We start from the raw sequence: 27,016 nt of genomic DNA, 5'->3' as shown, positions 1-27,016 counted from the left end.
TGTGGATAAAAATAAAAAAATCTTCCGGATTTTTTTTCTTGGAGGTTGGCAGGTATGCCATGCGTTTGTTTGATAGTGCCATTTCATTTTAATAATTTACCTTTAATTTCCTTGCATCCCTTGTGTGACTCAGTATTAGTCTTCTAATTGATGTTTACAGCCATGGGCATCCAGGATAAAAGTGCCCTGAATGCTTCGCTTTCTCATTATTTCATTCTAATTGTAAGCAAATCTCTTTCAGGCCAACCTTGAGCTTGCTATTGCCAAAGCAAAGTGCAGGGGGTTGAAGACTGAAGTGAAGGAGCTACGATCCCTCATTTCGGACTCATCTGTTCAAAACGAGGAAACAAGCAAACAAATAGGCGTCCAGGTACAAATATTAGTTTTATTTTATTTTTTGTTGATTGAGATCCAATAGGGGTGCCCCTCTAACAGCAAAGGTGCCCCCCCCCCAAAATATGACAATGACCCCCTCAAAGCAAGAGGCCCCCCCCCCCCCAAAAAAAATGAAAAATGTCCCTAAACTCCCCCTAAAAGTTTCAATGGCATAGTCTGCACCATGACCCCCCTCCCTATGTGGGCATCCCTGGATGCAATTTCAAATTCATAGCCTGTGCTTTGGAGTTATGAGATAATTTCAAAATTCTCCTTTGTCCTAGTTGTCATCCTGGCCTGAATTTCCTTACAGTCTTTTATTTTCTTTCTTTTTTTTTTTTTTTTGCATTTTTCTCCCCCTACCTCCACCATTTTTTGGTCCATGTATGCAGACCCCACAGTGTTCTTTAGCTCATTTCTTTCTTTTACCTTTTTTTTGTATTGGTTTATATTTTTCCTTCATTTTGTATGGTGCTTGAAATTTTTCTTTGGTGGCTGCTTTTTTATTAGTATTTATTTTATTTTTTCCACATTAAAATTTTTTGCTTTGTTCCATCTCAAAAAGGAAATACAGTTGAACCTCGTTATCACGACACCTTTGGGACTGTCAACAAAGTGTCGTCATAACCAAAGCGACGTCATAACCAGAATGGTTTAAAAATTTGTAATTAAGCATTAGTTAACAACAAAATTAGATTTAATGAAGAAACTAATAGCTTTTATATGCTTTTAATTAGATTAAACTAATGCAAATTTGAATTATTGGTAGATTTAACAAAAATTATTTAAAAAAAAAAAAAAAAACCTTCACTTTTTTTCCCCCAATTCTAAAATTCTTCCGATAAGTGTTTGCTAAACCTTTGAATAACATTTTCAACGCTCCTCCTTTCCACGAAATTATCAGCAAGAAAGAAACCAATTGAAGACTCTTCACTTTTGTTGGCAATTTGATTAGATTTTGACGGAAAGGTGAAAAAACCCTTTGTAATTCTTTTATCCACTTTAGAGTTGTGTGTCCTTTTTGAATCTAATGAGGAGGTCTTATGTCTTTTTCTTTCATGGGAGAAGCTTGTTGTGACCACCTACAGCTTCACGTAGCTATGGTCTTTCTCTTCTTAGACAATGTAGTTGCACCAAAAAGCTGTCGTAAAATCCGGAAACTGTTAACATTAAAATTATGTGGCATAAGTTCGGGAATTTGAAAAAGTTGATGTGACATCCGGAGTGTCATGAAATCTGTTTGTCGCGATAATGAGGTTTGACTGTACAGTTGAACTCAGTTAGTATGAAACATCAAAAATCTAAGAATTATTTCGTATTAACTTGTTTGTAAGAACCATGAATGAGCAAAACTGTGAATAAGTAAAGAAAAACTTACCTCTATTTAAAAATAATTATCATCAGTTATTATTGCTAATAACTGCATTGTAATCTAATTATTTGTACATACAGAAACATTTAACTTATTGTTTAAAGTTCAGTGTTTGTGGAAAAAATTGAAAAGAAAGAGGATAGTCATCAATTGTGGGACAGGTTTCTTTTAAAAGAGAATTACAATGTTCAATTACGAATATTTTCATAGAAGAGTTTAGAAATTTTGTTTGTCTTAGCCAAACATTCATTTTAATGCACGTATTATACATGAAAATTTTAATGTAATTTGATAGCTAACTAAACTTAATGAACAAAATGTACTACGAGGAATGAACAAATGCTCGTTTTAGCCTTGGATTTCGTATTAAACAAGTTCGTTTAAAGGAGGTTCAACTGTATATAAAACCCAAATAAAATTCTATCTTTCTTAGATATAAATAAAATTAGAGAGTCCAAATAAAATTCTATCTTATGTTGCACTATCGTAGTAAACTTCTGTGTTATGGAAGAAAATATTACTTATTGTGTGACCTGTTACTGACCTTTCAATATCTTCAACACTCCATTTTGATTTTGAATCTTTGAAGCAATTTGAGATGACCTTTGGGGATGTTAAGAGCAGAAGTCTGGAGGCCTTCCCTCAGGCATTTTGCAAAATTTAGGTCTTAAAGATGCAATTGTAGACATCTCTGGTAGAGTTTGGGAACAGAACGGGTTTAACAGCTTTCTTCCGGTAATCCCTAATTTAGTTTCGAAAGGGCCGTTCCAAAAAAGCAGTTTTCTACAACCTTCGATGATGTTAGGGGGAGACATTACAAACTGGATTATTACAAAATTGAAGTTCTAAAGCTTAATTTTAGAATACCTCCTTCAACGGAAAGGGAAAGAAATAGATTCCAAGACTTCCTTAGAAAAATCTCTATATTTCAGTTGTTTTAGAACTTAGATAAAAACGATTAACCCCCTCCCCCAAAAGCATGTGTAAATCAGATACAGTCGAACCTCCATATATCGAACTTCCACATATCGAAACTTTCTATATATCGAAATACCAGCAAATTTCTATGTTCATTACATAGAAAAATTGTTTCTATATATCGAGAAAATCTCTATATATTGAAATTTTTTTAGAGACATTAGTAGATTTTTTTTTTTTACTTTAGACTGTTTGTTTCAAAAAATGAAGGTTAGAGGGGAAAATTACGTTCACTAAAGTTTGCTAGGGAACTCATAAGGAATCTGGGGTTGAAGGGTGTGTAGTTAAATCGTTGTTCCGTTCTGAAGTTCTTAAATTCCCTCAAGTTTATTTCAAATCTTAGTTGTAACCCGTAACACTGTAAAATCAATTTCAAATTATCCCTTTTGTCTGTTGATTATCATTCCTAGTCTTTTTAGCTTCAGTAAAAATCATTCAAGATAAGTAGATTGATTTTTTACTTTTTCCTCGATCACATTGCTAAAACGAAAATCCCCCAAATGTTGCGATCAAGTTGAATTGCTGAAGAATATGAAGATGTATGTATGTTGGCATAAAAATGTACTTTCTGTTAATTTTTCAATCATTAACTTTCATTTAATCCGATGCTCGTATAAATTATAAATTGATTTTCATACACGAAAATTGGCTTTTAGGATATTTTTATGATAAAATAAGATAGTTTCCATATATCGAAATTTCTATATATCGAATTTTTTTCCGGCAATTTGCTGCTTCGATATATAGAGGTCCGACTGTACATACTCGAACGTAAGCCAAAAAAAATCAACCAACCCCTCCTTGCAAAATTTCTGGGTCAACCCTTGTGCACAGGCCTGGTGACATTAATATAAATCAATTGCTAATCAAACACTTGCATTGCTTGAAAATTTCTTCTTTATAATACTTTAACCATTTTTATTCTGCTTTTTTTTTTTTTTTTTTGAACAAGTGTTGTTTTGCTCTAAAATGCAAATGAACATCAACAAAATTGTATACTTTTGCAAAAGAAAAAGAAGCACTTTCTGACAGTCACATGATTTGTTCTATTATTAATATGCCTAATAGTCAAAGGTGTGCACAAAGAGGGGGGAGGGGGCAGGGACACCTAATAGCCCAAGCCTGAAGGAAGCCGGAGATTTTCAAAAAGAGGGGTGAAATCTATGTAGGACGTAAGCTTTAAAACGATATGCAGGGGGGCCCGTAACATCATTTGTGACAGGCCCCAAAACTTCTGTGCATGCCCCTGCTAACAGTAGCAGCCGTTTTCCTACATGAAAACTGCTTCTGTTTTTTAGCATTTTCTCCAATATTGATATAAATTCTATGTTCCAGCTGACCAAGTCTCTTCTAATACGTAAAATACACCACCAGCTCAGTTTTTCCATCCGAGGACTGCAGTTTCGTGCTTTTCAGCACTCATCAGCCCGGAATAGGAACCAGAGGTGTAGCTAGACCCGACTTTCGGGGGGGGGGGGGGGGGAGTTACTTCTTTTATATATATATATATATATACAGTAAACTCCCGATTATCGGCGGTCGGTTTATCCGCGGCTCGGATTATCCGCGGGTCTTTTCACTATTTTTTCAACGGTCATTAAACTTTTTTTAAACTTATGATTGTGTTATTGTTCGTTTTTAGCGTTTACATATGTATATTTTTTACATCCAGTGTTAGTAAATGGAATGTAGCAATGTTTTTAGCAACAATTTAAAGGTGTTTGTGAGTGTTATTCATATTTTTTAGCTATGCTATACAGCAGTATTGTTTTTTTAACTATTATTCGGATTATCCGCGGTTTTCGCTAATCCGCTGTTACCATGCCACCCTATTCCGCGGATAATCGGGAGTTTACTGTATATATATATATTGCTAACCAAAAAAAAATCAGGGACGAAAAAGCAATAAAAGACTTTTTCTTGAAAAAGATACGCTTAAAGTTTCTTTTACTGTCAAAATGATTCCTTAAACTCGCAATAAAGCACTTAATAATGTAATAATAGAATAAATACCTAACAAAACTAATAAAGAGGAATTTTAATCAAGAGCCCATATTGTCTTTATTATCGATTTCAAATTTTCACCATCATATTTCAAATTTCTATAAAAAGTTTCTTAAAGCCCCCGTATCTCAAAACCTCTTTATTTCGATTTTTTTCTTTAATGTGAAATTCGAAATATACAGATTCGACTGTATGTAATGAAATATGACAGTATTCCCACTGCGCGGCTCATAAAATTAAACATATTTAACAATTTGCAGAATCTTTGACAAAGAAAGACTGCATATACGTGGATTTAACAAATCAATCTCATTTCTAAAGCAAAGTGTCAAATTTCACTCAATTATCAAAAAATTGTCGCAGCAGAGGGAGGCGTCTTTATGCTTGAGGAGCAGATTTTCAATGGCATTGAGGGGGGGGGGGGGAGCAAAGTGAATTTTTGACCTTTGTTACTCAGAAAAAAGTCGTTTTGATTTTTTTTTCTTTCTCTTCTCTCTTCTTTTTCTCTTTTTTTTTTTGAGACTAACGTTTCGGGGGGGGGGGGGGGGTTGTCCCCAAACCCCCTCCCCCTTTAGCTACACCCCTGATAGGAACTACCTGAGCTGGAGGCGAAAAACCTCTTAAGGGAGCCAAGGGGCGGTAACTAACTACAAAATACCATTTTTTGCCATCAATCTTTGAGTTGAACCGCACCATTGCTGCGGTCACTCATCTGGTGTGCTAATTCTACATTAGCTACCAGTCAGGTAATAAATACCGTTTTGACTTGAAATGGAAAATAAAACAAAAAAAAAAAAAAAAAAAAAAAAAATTTTATAATGTTGTCATTAAATTCAACTCCCTTGTGTTGCAAATATTATTATGTCCATCAAAAATAATTTTACTATTGTTGAGCTGCCTCTAAATATTATTTGATCCTGTTAAAATTTTGCCTGATTTTTTTTTTTTTTTTAGAAAAAGGAAACAAATTAGGGCGTGAGAAGATCATATATTCGTACTTCAAAAATACGCTCCACCCTAATAAGAAAACATTACATTGAAGGATTATAATATGCTGTTTTATCAATTGAATAATATTTTTTTAGGTCTATATAAACACTAAGAAATATTTAAGCCCTCTGTTTTTTACTTCCTTTTACAAAGTAAAGAAAGTATTGTATTCTAAAAAAAAAAAAAATTCACCCAAAAATCGACCTTAATTTCCATTTTGCTCGCCCCCAAATGAATGTTGAGTTTTTTTTCAACCAGACCACTCGTAGATATATGCCTAAGAATCAGGGCTCCCAAATGGTCCGCTTTTCCCGCCAAAGTCCGTTTTTTAGGGTTAAGTCTGCTTTAGACTGCTTTTTAACATTTTGGTCCGATTAGTCCGCTTTTATATTGTTTTTACTTAAAAATCAGATTTTAAAAAATTTCCATTACGTTAAAAGATTCTGTACACCCAAACACGCGGCCGCGGCGCCTTAACCTGACTTTCCCGTATTATTTCGCTTCAAATTGACGTCATTACTCCTCCTTCAACCGCTGCAGCATGGAAATCCATAAAAAAGAAGTTTGAGGAAAGAGTTATGACATCGAATCGCTGGAGCAGGGTGCTTATTTCTCGGAATTTCAGCCTCACGTTTGCTATAACGAATGAACTTTCGGATCTCGATAACTCGAATATTCCTTTATCTCAAAGTTTTCATTGGATCCCAAGCTCTTGAAACTGTTGTGGAAACTTCCCATAATTTGGAACGTTTTAGCCGGTCCCCTGGGACTTAGAGTTGTCGCACGTTGATTGTAATAGTAACGCTGCTATGAACCACCCCTTTTGCAAATGAATTCGGAAGTAATCTCGTGGCGCATATGTTCGTAAATTTTACGCCCTTGAAAAGCTCCTGAAAAAAAACAAAAAAAAAGTTATTTTCCAAGTACAGTAAAACCTGTAAAGTTGACCACCTTTGTAAGTTGACCACCTGTCTATGTTGACCGCTTTTGTCCGGATCGGAATTAGTCCTATCTTATATAATGAAGGAAAACCTCTGTAACTTGACCACCTCTCTATCTTGACCACCTGTCTATCTTGACCACTAATGAACACCAAATTTGGTTTGGAGTATTGTAAAAAACCCTTTGTAAGTTGACCACTTGGTTTATTATTTTAAATTTTATTTAGCCAATTATTTTTATTACTTTTTATAGCTTTCTAAGAATATTTTTGATGCCAGACCAGCATTTTACCTACTAAATGAAACAGCAGCATAACTAAATCTCCTTTTGAGTTTAACCACATGGGAAAACTACTAAGAACCCTTTTATTCTCCAAACTTGTTTTTCTTTTGTTGTTAAGCGAAAAATTTGTAATTTTTGATAAGTTATAAATTTTTAGGAACTATTATTATAAAATGAGTAACTTTTCATAAACAATAAGACTTTTTTTTTTGATCAATTTACAGAAATTTTTAATTTGCATGACACATTATACGTTATTCTGGGAAAATAATCTCTTAAAATATTTGAAAAACATCCTAAATTATTGTTTCAAAGTAATGTTAAACAATGAAAGTGAGTTGAATAGAAAGAGTAGGTGTCAATTAGTCAAAAAATGAATACATGGTGCAAGAATTACAAAAAAAAAAAAAAAAAAAATCATTACCACCTTTATAAGTTGACCACCTGTCTAAGTTGACCACCAAAGTACTGCACCGCAAGTGGTCAACTTACAGAGGTTTCACTGTACTTGAAAGCCTTGAAAAAGTATGAAAAGTTTCTTTATTGCTTGAATTCCTTCAAAAATCATTACAAGCAATCTAAAGCATACTTTAGATTGCTTGTAATTCTTTAAAAAAAATTCATGTGTGCAATTTTCTGAACATAGGTTTGATATGCAGTATCGCGAGAAATTGCTTTCGTGTTTGAGGTTTCAATCCTTTTGTATCTTGTAAATATTTTGATCTTTTTGACAGTAGGAAGTTATTTTTACATATGCTACTTTAGATTAGCTTATTTTTCGTTTAATTTCAATAATTAACGAAGGAATTAGTTTGGAAACCATGACAACATTGAATTTACTCGGACTTCGCGGTAAACTGTTTCTCGCATTTGAAATTTCAATCCTTTTGCATCTTGTAAACATTTTGATGTTTTTGACAGCAGGAAGTTATTTTGACATATACTACTTTAGATTAGCTTATTTTTCGTTTAATTTCAATAATTAGCGAAGTAAATATTTTGGAAACCATGGCAACATTTAACTTACTCGGACTTCGCGGAAAATGAGTTTTAGTGTTTGAAGTTTCAATCTTTTTGCATCAAGAAAATATTAAAATATTTTGCTCAATTGAATATTATTTTCCTAAATGTTACCTTAGATTAGCATGTTTTATGTTTAATTTAGTAGAAAATAAATAATTTTGTTTTATGGGAAATATGCCAAAATTGAACTTGGTTCGTGAAAATTTGCTTATCTGAGCTTTTAATCGTTTTGCATCTTTATATTTTTAGAAATTTGAAGTTGTTTTGACATGCTACATTGGATTAACTCGTTTTAATTTTTATTTAAATAACTAATAAATTAATATATTTTTTTTAAATTCAAATTTTTATGAAGTTGAATTTATGTACATTTCATTGTTATGATGCCTGCTAAAGAGGGCCCATAAAAGTTCAATGCACTCATGGCCTTGCAATCATGGAGGTTTATTTTTTTTTAATCTAAGGTTTATTATTCTTGAAAATATACTTTGAATATGAAAGTTGCAAAACAAACCTCATGTGATCTGCTTTTCTTTGTGATTAATCATTTCAGACATTTTTAGGAAAACTTTCAATACAGTAAATCTTGTATCAAAGTGTCTCTTGTAGGAAAAAAAGTTTTTTTCCTATACTTTTTATATTACTTTCTTTTATTTATATGTTAGCATTAAATGAAATAAAAATATTTTTTTACTTTTGAAAAGTACTTGAATTTTTTTCTCCCTAAAGGGTATGAACCCGGTGAAAAGAGATTAAATTTAAAATTCAAATATAAAACTTTTTTATAAATTCAGTTGTAGCTTTGTTGAAAATCAAAACAATATTTTTTAGGTTTCAGTGTGAGTCATGAGAGAATGCAAATTTCTCAGCAAATAGTTAAATGAAACTGATGAAGATGGGAACAAAATTAGACTGGGGAAAACAACAAGAGAATAACGTGATATGAAAACGCTATATTAAGAAGCATTAAAAGACAGAAAAACATAAAAAATAATTTTAAACTAAGTAAAGATGAAGCGCAGCTTCATCTATCCGTCAGGGAGACTACCAGCATCCCTGGTTCAAGTCAAAATGTATCATTATGCCTATTTAGTTCTAAAGAGGCTGCCTTAAGTGCTGAAGTCCCCCCCCCCCTTCCAAATATTTGTGTAAATAATATTATTCAATGGATAAAAAGATCAGTTTCACAGGTGATAAAAGAATTGTATCTCATTGTTATGGTTAATTAACAAATTATCTTCACGAATTTAGCTGCTGACAACTAATTTGCTTTTTGGTGCTTCCGTGGGTTTAACTATGAGTGGTCCTCCCAAGGTCCTCTTTTTGATCCTAAGTGGTCCTCTTTGGTCCCCTTTTTGATTGAAAATGGTCCTCTTTTACCCTTTTCTGAAGCTAAAATGTGTTGGGAACCCTGAAGAATGTATAGACACCTGAAATATCTCTTTTGATGATCCTTGAATTAATTACAACGAGCTTTCTTGTGACATCCATATTTGTGTATGTGAGTATCTATCTTGCATAACTCAAAAGTGGTATGTCCTTGAAAGTTGAAATTTGGTACGTCCTAGTGGGGTCTACTTGTGCACCTCCCCTTTTGGCTGCATTCAGATATTCCAAAGGGGGTCTTTTACACCTTTTTGGGGGGAAATCATTGTTAGTTTCAATGTAAACTCAGGTGGTGTTATAATTTGGCAAAAGCTCATATCGCCAAGCTTTTGGTCGCCAAGTTTCTTCGCCAACTTAGCGACAAATATAGCTTTTTCAAAAAAAAAAAAAAAAAAATCTAGTTTTGTTTTGGCCTCTATTGGCGATATTTAGAGTGTTGACCATTGAGTCACATTAAAATGTCCAATACTGGGAATATTAATTTATACAAAATGTTTTTTTTGCTTCAGTTTGCAACAAACTTGGGGTAAAAATATTTAAAGCATGGTTGCCACACTTCCGTCCAAGGGACGGAATTCCGTCTTTTCAAAAATTTCGGCCATCGGATTTCTTTTTCCATGTTCAAAATGATTTTTATAGATGAAACAAATCTTTACTTTTGAATCTCTCACTCTCAAAAGAGGTCTTATTCTTCTGAGGACAAAAAAACTGGCCCATCTGCTAAAGTTAAAAAGATAAGCTGTTTTTTCCCCCCCAAAAAAATTAAATAAGTCACTCAATCTGTTGATTTCAACCATTCTTATCTTAATCTGGAAAATTTTATTAAAGTTTTTATCACAATGCATCTTATAGCCAAGAATCTCATACCTGAATTTTTTTTAATTACTATTTTTTTTGTATGAAATATGAACTATTTATGTAACATGAGCTATAAAATCTGAAGCTTTTTTTCTGCCGTAGCAAATAGTAAGTTTTTTTATTGTATTTTATTATTAAGTTCTTTTTCTGCTTTTACCTCCTAAAAATCTTGGACAATGATATGTTATTTTTTTATTTAGGTTTTAATTTTTACTTAATCTTACATTTTGGTTTTACTATATAGTTACAGCATCAAGAATTAGCATTATTAGTAACTAGTGGCACCCGCACGGCTTCGCCCGTAATAGAAAAATTAAAGGTCTTTTGGTTCGCTTGTATATTAACAAATAATGTATGGTGAATTTTCTCGCCAATTGGCTTGTACCGACGTTACGGTTCCACGCTATGATCATTTCGTATCTCGCCAATTGGCTTGTGCCCATGTTACGGTTCCACGTTATGATGATTTCGTAATTTATGATAGTTTTTTTCTTAAAATTGGAATAGAAAAAGAACCACATCGAATTTTCGAAAAATCGCTTCGAGGTGCACACCCCCATGCTACATACAAACTTTGTGCCAAATTTCATGAAAATCGGCCGAACGGTTTAGGCGCTATGCGCGTCACAGACATCCTACAGATATCCTTCAGACATCCAGACATCCTCCGGACAGAGAGACTTTCAGCTTTATTATTAGTAAAGAAGCCACTGCTAAACCTGAATCCCCTTTGATTCATTTCAATTTGAAATCACTCGATGTTGACAAGTTTTTGTCTTCTTTTTTCAGACCAAAGTAGAAGATGCTGTTTTGCAGCTCAAACAGGAAAATGTGAGTGTGGAACTTTTATCCGTTAATTTTTTTCCCTTGCTGAACATGTGTTAACATTTGTGGTTTGTTTAAAATCCTAAAAATTGACTTGTGTATATCATTGGTGATTTAATGGTGTAGGAAGCAAAGGCAATTTTTAATCATGGGTTTAATCAATGGGGCTCTGCCCCCCTGCTCACTGCCATTCATTAGCCTCTTAAGGATTGTTTTGGAATCTTTTTGGTTTCGCTGACATTCAAATCCTCAGCTAGGAAGAAACTGATCAAAATACATATTCAGGGCCGGATTTGAAAGTGTGGAGGCCCCAGGGCAGCGAAGGAGTGGAGGCCCCTAATCAGGGTTCAAAAAGATCGTCATATTTCCGAAAATATCCGATACTTTGATATATATCCGATATAGATATGTATATATCCGATATTTTTGACCCGTGAATCCTTCACGGGTCGAAAGGGATGGATTGTAATTGATAGGATATTTTGTAAAATTTTAGTGTGGGGTGCCCCTTTGTTGTGGAGACCCTGGGGCAATAGCCCCGCCTGCCCTCCCCTAAATCCGGCCCTGTACATATTGCGATTAGAATGAAATAAAAATTTCACTCCCTCTTCCGTAGAAAATAGAATTTAGTTAAAGAGTTTATTGCTATTAAAACAATATGATAACCTTACTCCCACCAAAAGAAAGAAAGAAAGAAAGAACTTGTTTAAAGTGCATGTAATTTAAAAAAAAAAAACTCTTTAAAGAGCATCCCTGTCCCAGGGTCCAAACTAACTTTGAACCAAACTTCTAGCTATAGGTACTTTTAAGTTTAGCAAAATGATCTTTTTGTTGGTTTGTACTACTTTTCTTTATTTTTCTGATACAGTAGAAGACCGTTATAACGCACACCTTGGGACCAGAGCTTTTGCGTTATATAGATCATTTCACAAATTTTGAAACTAATATTCAGAATACAGTGTAGCACAATTTATAGGTTTTTGAAAGGACTGTATGAAAAAAGCGTACAAAAGAAAAAACGTTATATAGTATACATTAATGTGTATTAGACTCTGCAGGGACGAATTTAAAAAAACATATAATTGATAAAAACATATAAAAAAGAGAAACGTATAAACTGTGTTTCACTGTATATCTATATATTAGCACTTCACCATGAGTTTTATCTGCATTGAGCATTAAAGCACTAATATTACAATTGGTCATTCACAAATAAATATGTTTCACAATTAAATGATAGTGAATAATCCTGCACTTCTGATAGCTTCATGATTTGAATAACAGCTGCATTCTGGTATTTCCTGTTTACTGTGAATACTAATTTCATTAAAAAGCATTGAATTAAGGTGGAAAGATGAAAAACTGTTTCAAAATGTAATTTGCCTGACAATTTTTATGTTTGCAAAGCAAAACAGAGGGATTTTTTTAAACTTCAAAACCTATTGTTTACTTTTGAAAAATTGTACGGTTTGTAGAGAATTGCGTTACATAGGTCAGCGTTATAAAGGTATTCTACTGTACTATGATGAAAGATAATGTAATGCAAAAGTTAATCTCAGTCAGATAATAACAACACTTGCCCCTTGCATTTTGAAATACAAACCTTTAAAAAAAAACGGTTCGTACAGGTCATGGAAATCCTGGAAAGTCATGGCAAAAAAATAAGGCAATTTTTCATACCTGGAAAAGTCATGGAAAATTGAAATTTCCATTCAAAGTCTTGGAAATTTATTTGAAGTCAGGAAAAAATGACTAAGGGCAGTAAAAAAGTAACAATAGCTAAAAAAGCGCTAGAAATATTGAGCGATTTATATGATATTGCATATAAGTGTTGAACAATCTCAAAAACAAATCCAAATTTTGGAATCCGATTTCATCCGCTTCTGTAACAGTCACTCGCCTTTTTTCGTAATGCAGGGCTCCCAAATGGTCCGCTTTTCCCGCCAAAATCCGTTTTTTAAGGTAAAGTCCGCTTTAGACCGCTTTTTAACACTTTGGTCCGTTTAGTCCGCTTTTATATTGGTTTTACTCAAAAATCAGATTTTAAAAATTTTCATTACATTAAAAGATAATGTGTGCTGACGTTTGTTACGCGCCGAACACGCCGGCCCGCGGCGCCGTTTTTCTAATTGAACCTGACTTTTTGGTATTATTTCGCTTCAGATTGACGATATTACTCCTTCTTCAACGCGCTGTAACATGAAAATCTAGCAAATGGAGAGGTTTGGGGGAAGATTTATGACATCAAATCAAAGCATTTTGCTACCGATATTTCTCACGGATTCGTACGTCCTTGAAAAACCTTGAAGAGAAATAAAGAATGTTTCATCAGTGCAATTTTCTGAACTTGTGTTCGATATGTAGCTTCGCGAAAAATTACTTCCTGTGATTGCGAGTTCAGTTTTTTTAGCCTACTTTCCCAGTAAAAGTCAGAAAAAGAAGAAAAAAGGATGAAAGAAGGCTTAATGCATCTTAAAAATATCGTGAAAAACAAAAAAAAGTCAAAAATAAATAAAATAATTAAATAAATATTGAAAAATTAAAAATTGGAAAGTAGGGTATTGAGATGGGGAAAAATGTCTGTCGGTCTGTCTGTCGGTCTGTCTGTCGGTCTGTCTGTCGGTCTGTCTGTCTGTCGGTCTGTCTGTCTGTCCCCCCCTAATAACTTTTGAATGAATAGTCCGATTCGAACAAACTTTTTTTTGTTCGAAAGATCTCGGCGAGGACACCTCATTCCCATATTTCACTTTTTGATTTGAACTATTTTTTGTTCAATTTTGAACAGTTCAAAAAAACTTAACATTAGCGCCTACGGGGAAATTCAAAGCAATTCCGAACTGTGAGGCGAATTTGCTTCAAACAAACTTTGTAGGAAAAAGCTTTTGATAAAAAACTTGTATATAAGATATATTTTTGATTTGAACAATTTTCCGTTCAATTTTGAACAGTTCAAATCCCTTAACATTAGCGCCTACGGGGAAACTGAAAGTCAATGTAGATTCCGTACTTGAAGGCGGATTTACTTCAAACAAACTTTGTTGGAAATAGCTCTTGACGACCTACTCCCGACTCCGACTCCGAGAATTTAGGGGGACCTGACACCGACTCTGACTCATGTTCCCGACAATTAATCGGACTCCGACTCCCCGACTTCGACTCTGTCTTCGTAGCTTTGGCAAACATTTATACACGGAGGACAAATGACTGACTCCGATTCTTGGATATTCGACTCCGATTCTTTTATCCCAAAATGAGATTGACTCCGACTCCGACTCCGCTGCTGTGGTTTTAACTGTGAAATAATTATTGTTGATATGATTTGTTTTTATTTTCACGCTAAAGTTTTAATTTAGGTATTTAGTTTTCGGTGAATAAACTCGAAAAATATGCGCAGACGATTTTTTTTTTTTTTGACAATGAAAATTATTTCTTTAAGTTGACATTTTATTGTTTTTTTTTTATTTTGGTAAGTGCATTAATTCGTTTAAAAAATTATTTTCGGCAACAGGGGAAAAAGAAACGATTTTTTGCTATATGATGTATTTATTTTAATGAACTTATTATTATTTTTTCGTTTTGAAAGCTGTTAAAAAAAATTTTTAATGGAAAGAAGTGTATTAGCTGCTTTGTTTAAAAGGTGCTGCTATTTTATTTGTTCGTTTTTTTGAAGAAAAGTAAGGAATATTTTATTCCTAGAAATCAGCTTAAAATATTAAAAGAAATATGTTTGAAACAATTTGCGATTTTAGCTATTTTTGAGAATATTGATCAGGTACTAGAAAGTAGTATGGGTATACGGGAAAGTAAGCAAGTTTAGTTCTAGACGGAACTTCTTGTTACTTTCTTCTATATCTAATATATAGAAGAAAGTACTGGATTCGTGCAAATTTTCGAATTTCGAATTTTGACGGATTCGAACGTTTTGAGGTGTGCCGAGTCCATTTCGACCATTTTTGGAAAATGTCTGTCTGTCTGTGTGTGTGTGTGTGTGTGTATGTGTGTGTGTATGTATGTGTGTCACGTCTGTGTGTGACCAGTTTTTTGTGGCCGCTCTACAGCAAAAACTACCGCATGAAATCGAACAAAATTTAGTACACATATGTGCCCGTATGTGAACTTGTGCCCATTGGTTTTTGGCGCGAATTCCTCAAAGGGGGGTGGAGCAATGGGACGTTTTTCGAGTTACGCGTGCTTGCTATTCCTCAGGAAGTTACTGGCGGAATCAAACAAAATTTGGTCCATATGTTGGTATTAACAGGAACAAGTGCTGATTCAATTTTGGTGTCAATAATTCAAACGGGGGTTGAGCTATAGAACGTTTTTTGTCGTCAATTGTGACTGCTGTATCTCAAGAAATAATGAACGGAATGAAAGAAAAATTTATCGGCAAGTAGCCCTTAGTGGGTATAAGAACTGATTTTATTTTTGTGTCAACAGCTAAAAAGGGGGGGTAGCGCAATCACCCGTTCTTTTTTTCCATTTTGAGTGCCCTATCTCAAGAAGTAATGCTACGTTCTGGTTGAAATTTGGAATATATGTGAATCCATACGTAAACAGGCTTTGGTTCAATTTTGACGCCGATCGCTCCAAGAGGTGTTGATTTTTTTTTTTTTTTTTTTTTTTTTTGCGAATAAAAATAGCTTTATTAATGCAACAATAAGAAAGATAAATCGTAATAGATTGTCGTCTGCGTATTTCTCGTGATTTTAATTGTATGGAAATGATCGGAAATATTATCTCAATGATTTAAAATTTTTAACTGTTGCCATCTTATGTTTGTTAATAAATAAAATATTTGTAATTAATTCAAGTAAGGCTTTTAAAGTAACTTTCAATTTTCGCTCTTTGTTCTGTTTTTACAATAATTCAGACATTGGGATGGTCGTCAAGTTTTTGCATGTGTAATTTTGTTTTTGTTAGGAATATTGCTTCCTCGTCAAGCATGGGGAGGGATCAGAAAAAGGAAAAATATAGAAGAAAGTTTCGTGATGGCCACAACATACTAGTTTCATCTTGTTAATATTTTGATGTTTTTAACAATCAGAAGTTATTTTAACATTCATTAACTTAGATTAGATTATTTTATGTTTAATTTCAATGGATAATAAACTACTTTTTTTTCGGAACCATGGTAACATCAAACTTTCTTGGACTTCGCCGAAAATTGTGTTTGGGTTTTGAGATTTCAATCTCTTTGCATCTTGTAAATATTTTGATATTTTTGGCAATGGAAGTTATTTTGACATAACACCTCCTTAGATTAACTTATTTTTTGATTAATTTTAATAGACAATCAATTTTTTTATCTTTGAAACCATAGCCACACATTAAACTTTCTCGCACTTCGCGGAACGTGCTTGTCGTATTTGAGATTTCAATCTTTTTACATCTTGTAAATAATTTGATATTTTTGTCAATCAGAAGTTATTTTGACACAATCCACCATAGATTAGCTTATTTTTTCTTTAATTTTAGTAGATAATAAACTACATTTTTTTTTCGAAACCATGGCAACATTGAACTTACTCGCACTTCGCGGAAAATTGCTTGTCGTGTTTGAGATTTCAATCTTTTTGCATCTTGTTAATAATTTGATATTTTTGGCAATTGGAAGTTATTTTGACATTCGCCACCATTGATTAGCTTATTTTTTGTTTAATTTTAATAGATAATAAACTTTCTCATTTTTGGAAGAATAGCAGCATTGCACGAACTCGAACTTCGCGAGGAATTGCTTCTTATGTTTGAGATTTCAATCTTTTTGCATTTTGTACATATTTTGATATTTTTGGCAATCGGAAGTTATTTTGACACACTCCACCATAGATTAGCTTATTTTTTGTTTAATATTAATAGATAATAAACTACTTTTTTTTCGAAACCATGGCAACATTGAACTTACTCGCACTTCGCGGAAAATTGCTTGCTGGGTTTTGAGATTTCAATCTCTTTGCATCTTAATGTTTTGATAATTTTGGCAATAGAAAGTTATTTTGACATAACACCTCCATTGATTAGCTTATTTTTTGGTTAATTTTAATAGACAATTAACTTTTTTATTTTTGGAACCATAGCAACATTAAACTTTCTCGCACTTTGCGGAAAGTGCTTGTTGTGTTTGAGATTTCAATCTTTTTGCATCTTGTAAATAATTTGATATTTTTGTCAATCAGAAGTTATTTTGACACAATTCACCCTAGATTAGCTTATTTTTTGTTTAATTTTAATAGATAACAAACTACTGTTTTTTTCGAAATCATGGCAACATTGAACTTACTCCGCACTTTGCGGAAAATTGCTTGTCGTGTTTGAGATTTCAATCTTTTTGCATCTTGTTAATGTTTTGATAGTTTTGGCAATCGGAAGTTATTTTGACATACGACACCATAGATAAGCTTATTTTTTGTTTAATTTTAATAGATAATAAACTTTCTTATTTTTGGAACCATAGCAGCATTGCACTTACTCGAACTTCGCGAAGAATTGCTTCTTGTGTTTGAGATTTCAATCTTTTTGCATCTTGTACATATTTTGATGTTTTGCGCAATCAAATGTTATTCTCACATATGCTATCCTAGACTAGTATATTTTATGTTCAATTTTAGTCATGTTTAGTTTTAGGGATTTTTTTTTTTTTTTTTTGAAATTATGCGAACAGTGAACATATTTCGCGAAAATTTGATTCTCGTGTTCAAGATTTCAATCCTTTTACATCTTGTGATTATTTTAATATTTTTGAAAATTGGAAGCTGTTTTGACATGTGCTACCTCAAATTATATTATTTAATTTTATGTTTAAAAACTAAAACTTTGTATGTTTACTTTTTTTAAATACGCATAATGAGTATTTTTAATTTGAAAATATAGCTCTAAGTATCTGAACTTACACATTTATTTATTACATTAGTTATCCAGTCAAAGCAGGCTCAAATTTACATTCAGTTCAGTGTATTTATCGCTTAAGCAGAATTTGTATATTTTTGGGTGTGGCGATTTTAATAAAAAATTTTCTTTCTCACTAATTTTTATATATACTTGAAGACAGTTGCAATATTTTTTGGTGCTAGAACAAGTAATACATACATATGAAGACATGATTTGGATAGTTAGCATACTAATAAATGATTTGGCAAACCTCAAATATTTTTGAACTTAGTCAGTCAGTAGCGTAGCCAGATATTACCTCCTGCTTTGGTGTTTGGTCATAAACTCTCATATGTATATAAATATACCATATTTTGGCTGGAAATTTGTGTAAAAAACCAAGGACTGTGAAGGGGGAGGGGATCTCCTGGCCTCTAAACTATATCTTCTTGTCTTGCGGTACCTTATATCAAACTCTTTAAACTGTTTATGTGAAAAATTTTGTAAACTACTATGTGCTAAGGTGTTTACTGTAATAAGTGTATCTAAAAGATCTTTATTAGGTATGCACTGATTCATCAGTCACTTAGGTGATTATTTTTAATTAGCCAGTTTTCACCTGTTAATTAGTAGAAAATTAATTTTGCAATTCAAGTTACTCTGGAAGATGGTCAGTCACATGTTTGCTTGTCACTCCCCCCCCCCCCCCCCCATCCAAATGTTTGTGTAAATAATGTAATTCAATGGATAAAAAGTTTAGTTGAACAGAAGGTGATAAGAATTTATCATAAAAAAAATCATTATTATGGTTAAATAAAGAATTATCTTCACGTATTTAATGCCAGGCAGCTAATTTGCCTTTTGGTGCTCCCTGGGTTTAACTACGAATGGTCCTCCCAAGGTCCTCTTTTTAATCCTAACTGGTCCTCTTTGGTCCCCTTTTTGATTCAAAGTGGTCCTCTTTTACCCTTTTCTATGGCTCAAATATGTTGGGAGCCCTGCGTAATGTGATTTTACTACTGGGGCGTCACTAATTTTGAATTCACCATTATTTTCAGCACTTTATATTTTGTTTAGTTGTGGACTTGCACATTCTAGACTTTGCCACACCCCCTCAAAAAGTAATTCAATTGCATCCGAGTTCGTTTCAACTACAGTAAAACCTCTCCTAACGGACACCCCTCTTATGCGGACAATTTTTAATTCCCCAGTTCCAATGCAAATAACATTATTAAATCCCTGTCCTGTGGACACCTCTCTATTGCGGACAAAAAAATTTGTCCCGTTAGTGTCCGCATTAGAGGGATTTTACTGTACTTGTAAAAAATTCATAATGAAATTTACCAGAGTTTATCTTAATATGTTGAAGGCTTTAGAAAATGAAGACTTTAGATCTTTATATATAAAAATGAATGTTTGTCTGTATGTCATCCATGAACTCAAAAACTACCCGGCAGATTTGGCTGAAACTTTCACCGTTTGTTATTTTTGGTACTGGGAATGTTTATAGACCAGTTCGAAAAAAATCCGATCGATCGTTCCTTTTTTATTCCAATTTAAGTCACAATCCATTGGATAAATACAAATAAAATCATCGGCTGCAGAAATTAATTCGCGTGAAAGATCTCATTGATAAGAAGTGAGCTGTTGCCATTTTTCTTGAGTTTGAACAAATAAATTCTTTCTTTATTATTTTATGGCTTTTCATGCAAGGGGGGGATTTAAAACTTTTTCTATTTGATATTTTTAGCGATTGATTGATCTTGTAAATTGCGTGAGTACAAAAGTTGAGTATAGTCACGGCTTCACTTGATACCTGGGCTGATTATTATGAAAATTGCTATATATATGTATTTTTCCACGGAGAAGGTGCATAATATGCTCATTGAAGCCACTCGCCACCAGGTGGCACTGCAGAGTAGCAACTTCTGCCCCGTTCAACCCGATTGTCATGAAAATCAGTATAATGATGTATTTTTTTGTTGGCGTAGCAACGCGCGTTGGGTACAGCTAGTAGAACATAAAAACATGGGAATTCTAGTACTCTAAAAGAGTGGTGCCCAACATACAGCTTGCAAAACTGATCCCTTGTGGCCAGCTGAAATATCTGATTTAGAAAAATGAATTTACTGAAAAACGTGGCTTTACTTTAACAAACCCATATACTGTCAAGTTACATGGTTTGATTATATGCACTATTGACACCTAAGGACAATGTTTTTATGAAGTAAATTTATTTTTGGAAACTTAGTAATGACTCATTCAATTTTTGTCCCATTCATTACTATTTGGCCCTAATTATTAAATATTTATCAGACATTTAAACATCAGTGTTTTGTATTCACTATATTTTTATTTTGCTCGAATTTATATGATAAAGACAAATCAGAATAATTTATTAGTTTCTGCACTGTGCACTGATATTTTTTCAGTCATAAATAAGTACTTCAATTCCGGAAATTGTCAAGTTTTACATTAAATAGCACTAGTCTCCTCATGTAACAAGGTCATGAAAAATTTTATGAAGTCCCGAAAAAGTCATTGAAATTTTCTATCCAAATTGAGTATGAACCCTGAAAGATCTTTAGCCAGGTGAGAGAATAGAGAAATAGGGAAATTCTAATTAATGTGTGTGTAAAACAGTAGTGCCCAACATACGGCCTGCAAAACTAATCCATGCAACCCACTGCTACGTTCAATGTCAGGAATCAAGAACTATGCTCTGGAATTACTGCAACTATTACTTTATATGCATTTGAAAATGTGCAAATAAGTATACAAGTTCATTTGAATCAGAAGATTTATTCACTACTGTTTTTTTTTTTTTGAATAAATATCTGGTTTAGAAACAAGAATTTACTAAAGAATGTTGTTTTGCTTTAAAGAATTGAAATACTGTCAAGTTATGTGGATGCTTAAATGAACTTTTGACAATAAAAGGCATTTTTTGAAGGAAATTTATTGGAGCGTACTATTGACTCATTCAACCTTGGTCTTATTCTTTATCATTCTGCTTGTTTACGGAAAAATTATTAAAAATTTAAGCGTCATTATATCATTCACTGTATTTTCACTTTACTTAGTGCTTCGATGAGGTAGTGGCATTCAGTTTTGCTAATGCTCATTTACAAAAATTGGCAAGTCGGACATTAAATAGTACTGTTCTCTTTATGTAACAAGGTCATGAATGTTTTTATGAAGTCATGAAAAAGTCTTGGAAAAGTCATTTAATTTTTAACACGCATGTATGTATGTATATATGTATGCATGTATGTATGTATCTTGTAACGGAATCTTGCAGCTCAAATTTCGCCCACTTCCTGAGATCGGATTCTTTTGAAATTTGGCACGCGACCTCTGACCCGATGACAATGCAATATTCTATAATTAATTAATTAACTCTTTTAATTGTTACTTTCCTCCAATTTTAATCAATATTTTGGCATAAATCCAACAATGTGAAAAAGGAAAAATTTTAAAAAATACATTAAAAAATGCTCGCAAAAATTATTTAAAAATATCTACAAAAACCTTTAATTTTTCTGCATCAGACAAAATTTGTTCCAATGTTCCAAGGTAATTAGAACATGAAATATAATTGTTTTAAACTAATTTCATGCCAAAATTTAGGTGAGCCTTCAATTGGAAATTCATTGCTGATCAGACCATTGTTGAACAAAACTTATTCAAAAGCATCTCAAATTTTCAAAGTAATCTTATACATATAAAATCTGAGTATCTATCTATCTATCTATCTATGTCCAAGCTTCTTCTCCCGAACGACAGTGAACTGACCATCGAACCAGGTATCGATGGATTCGTCATCTTCCCGTCTTCATGTTTGGCTATTTAACATAATCCTCCGATAATAATTAGCGGAGATATCAATTAAAAATTATTAATTATGACTCTTAGATTTCAAAATAAAATCCATATTTTTCGAAGGCTTTCCTCCATTCAAATTATTATTCAGTGCTTCAACTCAACTTTCCGGATGAACGCTTTTATTACAATTTACAGCGTGAAGAAAATCATTGAGATGAAAGATCTGTTGCCATTTCTTTTTCTCGAATATAAAGAAATAAAATTAGGCTTTTGTTTTAAGGCTTTTCCTGTAATCAGAGTGTTTAAGTTGTTTACTTTTCGATTATTTTGCCGTAATCTGCAGCAAAATTTTGCTGTTTTTTTTTTTTTTTTTGTTCAAGCCTGATTGTTAAATACGCGTCACATGACATAACTTTCATTTTCGAGGAGGACCGTGCACGTCGTAAAGTAAATGAGTGATTTACAAGTTATTTGAGTTCTTTGAGGGTTTGTACCTGGAAAACGGATTGATGTAATTCTTGTACGACCATGTGGATAGAATCCATCCAAATATTTATCTGAGTGGTATGTTGCATTAATAAACACCCGGGCAACGCCGGGTAGTAGACTATTTTATGTAAAAAGCGGATTGTTATTGTGCATAAATATTTCCGATATAGTCTATCAGCTGTAATTCAGTTTAACGTGAGTAAAGATTATAGTTGATAATGCATATATTTTCCCCTTTTGTGCTGACTGAAAATGTACTCATAACTTGTATCATTGATAACGATTATTAACGTTGATGAGGTGTTTTGGCAAAAATATGTTTTACTGGTGTTTTGCAAACCTTGCTTTACGCGCATTTATTTATTCCTTAACGGGTTAGAAACTAGTGTCAGTGTACTACAAAAACATCAACTGGACTGCTCTTACATTTTTTTAGGTAGCCCGTGCAACGCCGGGCACGCAGCTAGTATAAATATGATTTCCGCAAACTTACATCGATATCTCACAGTAGCTTCCCATCGGGGTACCCTTGTCTTAAATTTAAGATATTACTTTGCACTCGTTTTATAAATAATTTCGTCGCCTGATAATTCCTCCAACATAAGACTAAAAAACAGAAAAAATAAAATAATAGTTTAAAAAACTAAAAAAACAAGCTTTCGTAGCAACATGAACTAAAAAGTGAAAAATAATCTTTGGATGATAGTAGTTGACCAATCACTTAATTTTAATGTAATACAAAAAACCGTGGGGGGCTTCTTATCAGTTGTCTTGAATTTCTTCCATTTGTTGTCCAAGCAAAAATGTAAATAGACAGCAACCCACGCTTTTTTGTATTACATTGAAATTAATTGATTGGTCAACTATTATCATCCAAAGATTATTTTTCACTTTTTAGTTCATGTTGCTACGAAAGCTTGTTTTTTTAGTTTTTTAAACTATTATTTTATTTCTTCCTAATGAAGTATGAACCCTAAAAAAAAAAAAGCCACAAATCCTTGAGTTTTTACTTTATACAAAACATTATTGTTTCATCCTTAGTTTAAAAAAGACTTTTACAAAAAGATAAAGTATAAATTATTTATTACTGTTTATAAGCTAAAAATCTTACATTAAACAATACAGTAGAATCAAGAAAATCCGAGGTAATTTGGGCTTGCACCACCTCGGATTACTGAAAACTCGAATTATCCGAAAGATACTTTCGGACGACATAGGCATCACATTTTGCTCCCTTGCACAATAAATATTTACTAATAATAAAGCTGAAAGTCTCTCTGTCAGGATGTCTGGATCTCTGTGACGCGCATAGTGCCTAGATCGTTCGGCCGATTTTCATGAAATTTGGCATAAAGTTAGTTTGTAGCATGGGGGTGTGCACCTCGAAGCGATGTTTCGAAAATTCGATTTTGTTCTTTTTCTATTTCAATTTTAAGAACAAAAGTATCATAAGATGGACGAGTAAATTACAAAATTATCATGACATGGATTGGGAGAGCGAAGGAACATAGCCAATTGGCGCGAAATTCATCATCCATTATTTGTAAATATACAGGTGAACCAAATGACCTTTTAATTTTATACTACGGGCAAAGCCGTGCGGGTACTGCTAGTATTTAAACATTTCTCCACCCTAGGCAGCTGCCTACTCTCTCTACTTAGAGTTTGTCACTGAATAAAACATAGGAAATTGTACAAGAATTCAATTGCTTTTTTCACTGTCTCTGGATTCTGCTGTTGGGTTTACACTGTCTGTAAAATAATTGTTTAACTCCTTTAGTAAACTGGTGGTTAAATTCTTCATCTATTTTAACATCGCATTCATTCAAACATCTTACAACTTTTATTGACTTGGAAATTTCTTTCATTTGAAAGCAGCTTTCTGCATTTTGCCATGAAAAAGATTCAAAAATGGGGAAAAAAATGTTTGGTGTTTATAATTTCTCAATTTTGTTTAGTTGCGATTAATTTTATGATGACTAAAAACTTCATGATCAAAGTATTGTAATTCATCAGCATTCATTTGAAAATCTTTGATAAAAGTCATCTATAGTTGGGGCAAACCTAACTTGGCAGCGTCATAATGTTGTGATGAGGATCTGCGTAACCTTCATAATGCTGCCTGGCACGGGCGCCCACAGGGGGGGGGGGTTACGGAGCAAGTTGTGTCATCAAAATTGGGGGGGGGGGGGTATTTTTTAAAATTTTTCTATTTAAATTTATTTATTGATTTATTTTTGATTCAAGTTATTTATTTTATTTTATTCTGTTTATATTTCACTTCATTTATTTATTTAGTTTGTATGTGTGTGTGTTTGTCATTGGCATATCACAGAACTTTTCTAATAAAATAATGATGATGATAATGATTAAAAATAAATAAATAAACAAATAAATTTAAAAAAAAATGTTAAGAAAATAAATAAACATATTTTTAAAAAATAAAAAAAGAGAGCTAAAAAATAAAATGGGGGGGGGGACAGAGGGTTGAGAAAAATTTTGGGGGGGAATTTGGGCCATTGAACTCACCCCTGCTGCCTGGTTAAGTTTGCTCTTACTCGAGTCATCTTTGTTTATCATTTTGCCCTCTCTGGGCGCTCTGTTTCTATTATCTAAGTATACTATACTTTTTATCATCTAAGTACACTATATTTTCTATCATCTAAGTATACTATACTTTCTTTCATCATTAAAATAGTGATCGGAAACCATCGAACATTTGAAATTTTTTCAAAACTTAACTTTTTTAAATTGCTGTAAGTGCTACAATTTTTGATATTTAAGAAACAGAAATGCTTCTTGCTTTTTCTGTTTCTTGAAAACATTAGTCTACCAAATGGAATTACATAGTTACAGATAAACATTAGCCCCCAGGGACTTGGGTTGACATTCATAAATAAATTAAGTAAAATTTTATGAAAATCATTTCAAAGAAGTAATGGAGGGTAATTTCTGTAGAATAATTACAACCGAAAAAATAAAGACCACCCTAGCATGATGGGAGACACCTGGGCGGGAATATGTGGTGTCACTTCACCCTACAAAGAAAAAAAAATGTTCTATGCAAACATGAAATTGAAATTCATGGAATTTACAGAAACAATTGCATTTGAGTTCTAACAAAATTTTAAGTGAGCTAATGTACAAAAGACAAATAAAAGCTAATGAACGCTTCTCGTATGAGTTGCCTTAGACTCGTATGTGCATGGCTTTCGGGAAGTCAAAAAAAAGTAAGGGAGTGTACGAAAAAAATTGATGGTTCCTTAATTATTTCTAACACGATGAAAGATAGTGGGGATAAGTTTTTTGATTTAAAAAAAAGTCATTACTATGCTTAAGTATTGACAATATGAACCTAATCCTAAGCATAACATTCACTCCACAGTGCAGGGGAGGGAGGAGGAAAGAGGGGTCTGAGGGTTTTCCCTCCGAAAACTTTTCAAATTTGTAGTCTTAAAAATGCATTTTCGCTTAATTTTGTTAAAACTTGCAATTCCACTTTAGGTGCAATCCTCCATATGGGTGAAACCCAGGGCGAACTGCCCCCCCCCCCCTGTAGCGATGCTACTGCTACTACAGTAGAAGACCATTATAAAGCCGACCTATATAACGCAATTCTCTATAAACCGCACAACGTTTTAGAAGTAAAGAATAGGTTTTGAAGTTTAAAAATCCTTCTGTTTTGCTTTGCAAACATAAAAAGTGCTAGGCAAATTGAATTTTGAAAGTTTTTCATCTTTCCATCTTAATTCAAAGCTTTTGAATTGAAAATTAGTACTAATAGTAAACAGAAAATACCGAATGGCTCTTGAAAATGCAACTGTTATGCAAAATATGAAGCTAGCAGAAGTGCAGGATCTTGATTATGGAACATATTTATTTGTGAATAACTAATTGTAATATTGGTGCTTTAATACTCATTGCAGATAAAACTCATTCTGAAGTGCTAATATAGATATATTCTGAATATTATTTTTCAAAATTTGTGAAATGATCTGTGTAACGCAATAACCTGTATAACGCAAAAGCTCTGGTCCCAAGGTATGCTTCATATCGATCTTCTACTGTATATATAATGTGTGTGTGTATTATATAGCCATTTAAGAATATACATATTTGGTTCTCTGTTTTTATTGTCTTTCTCAAACCTATTTTAATTCCCCCTTCATTCATTTAGGCCGAACTTCAAGAGCAGTTGCGTCGCCAACAGATACTCCTCGAGACTAAAGACAACGAGATTCAGGAACTGAGATCATCTCTGTGCAAAGTATGTTAACCGCTGAAACTGTTTATTGTCTAATATCGTTAACATGTTCCAGGGAGAGACCCGTGGATGCTCTAACAGGAATATTGACCACTTTATACATGGGTGCCAATTTTCAGCACTGACCTAGAAACAAGGACGGATACAAGGGAGGGGAGAGAGCAGTGGCGTGCCGCCCATGTACCAGAGGGATTAGGCTGGTCCCTTAAATATTTGCCCCTTCAAAAAATTACCTTGCAGAATCCTCTATAATATTAAAATCTGTTCGCGTCTGTCTGTCTGTCTGTCTGAAGATCTATCTTCTCTAGAACCACTGCGAATCGGGAATCAAACGAGATACCGATCGATTCGAAATTTTCCAAAGAAAACAATAGGACCAATCTCGTAATTGTGCGACTTTAATTAGCGGAGATATTAATTAAAACGTTAATTAACATAACGTTATTCAGGAATTTTTATTTCTTTCCTGTTGCCATTTTGCATATGCGCGAGCAAGTAAAATTCTAATAATTGTTTTAAAAGAGATTTTTTGGCTGCTG

At 33.2% G+C, this 27,016-nt stretch overlaps 1 long non-coding RNA gene across 1 annotated transcript; it reads left to right on the top strand.

Annotated features, from left to right (window-relative positions):
• The first annotated feature begins 265 nt into the window (after positions 1-265).
• On the top strand, positions 266-26,481 carry LOC129232382 (uncharacterized). The gene is made up of 3 exons (XR_008581345.1): positions 266-370; positions 11,000-11,041; positions 26,391-26,481. It is a non-coding gene; the product is annotated as an uncharacterized LOC129232382 (long non-coding RNA).
• The last annotated feature ends 535 nt before the right edge of the window (positions 26,482-27,016 follow it).

Source organism: Uloborus diversus, unplaced genomic scaffold, assembly GCF_026930045.1.
Source record: "Uloborus diversus isolate 005 unplaced genomic scaffold, Udiv.v.3.1 scaffold_12, whole genome shotgun sequence".
NCBI lineage: Eukaryota > Metazoa > Arthropoda > Arachnida > Araneae > Uloboridae > Uloborus > Uloborus diversus.
This window is presented reverse-complemented; position numbering and strand designations above follow the sequence as displayed.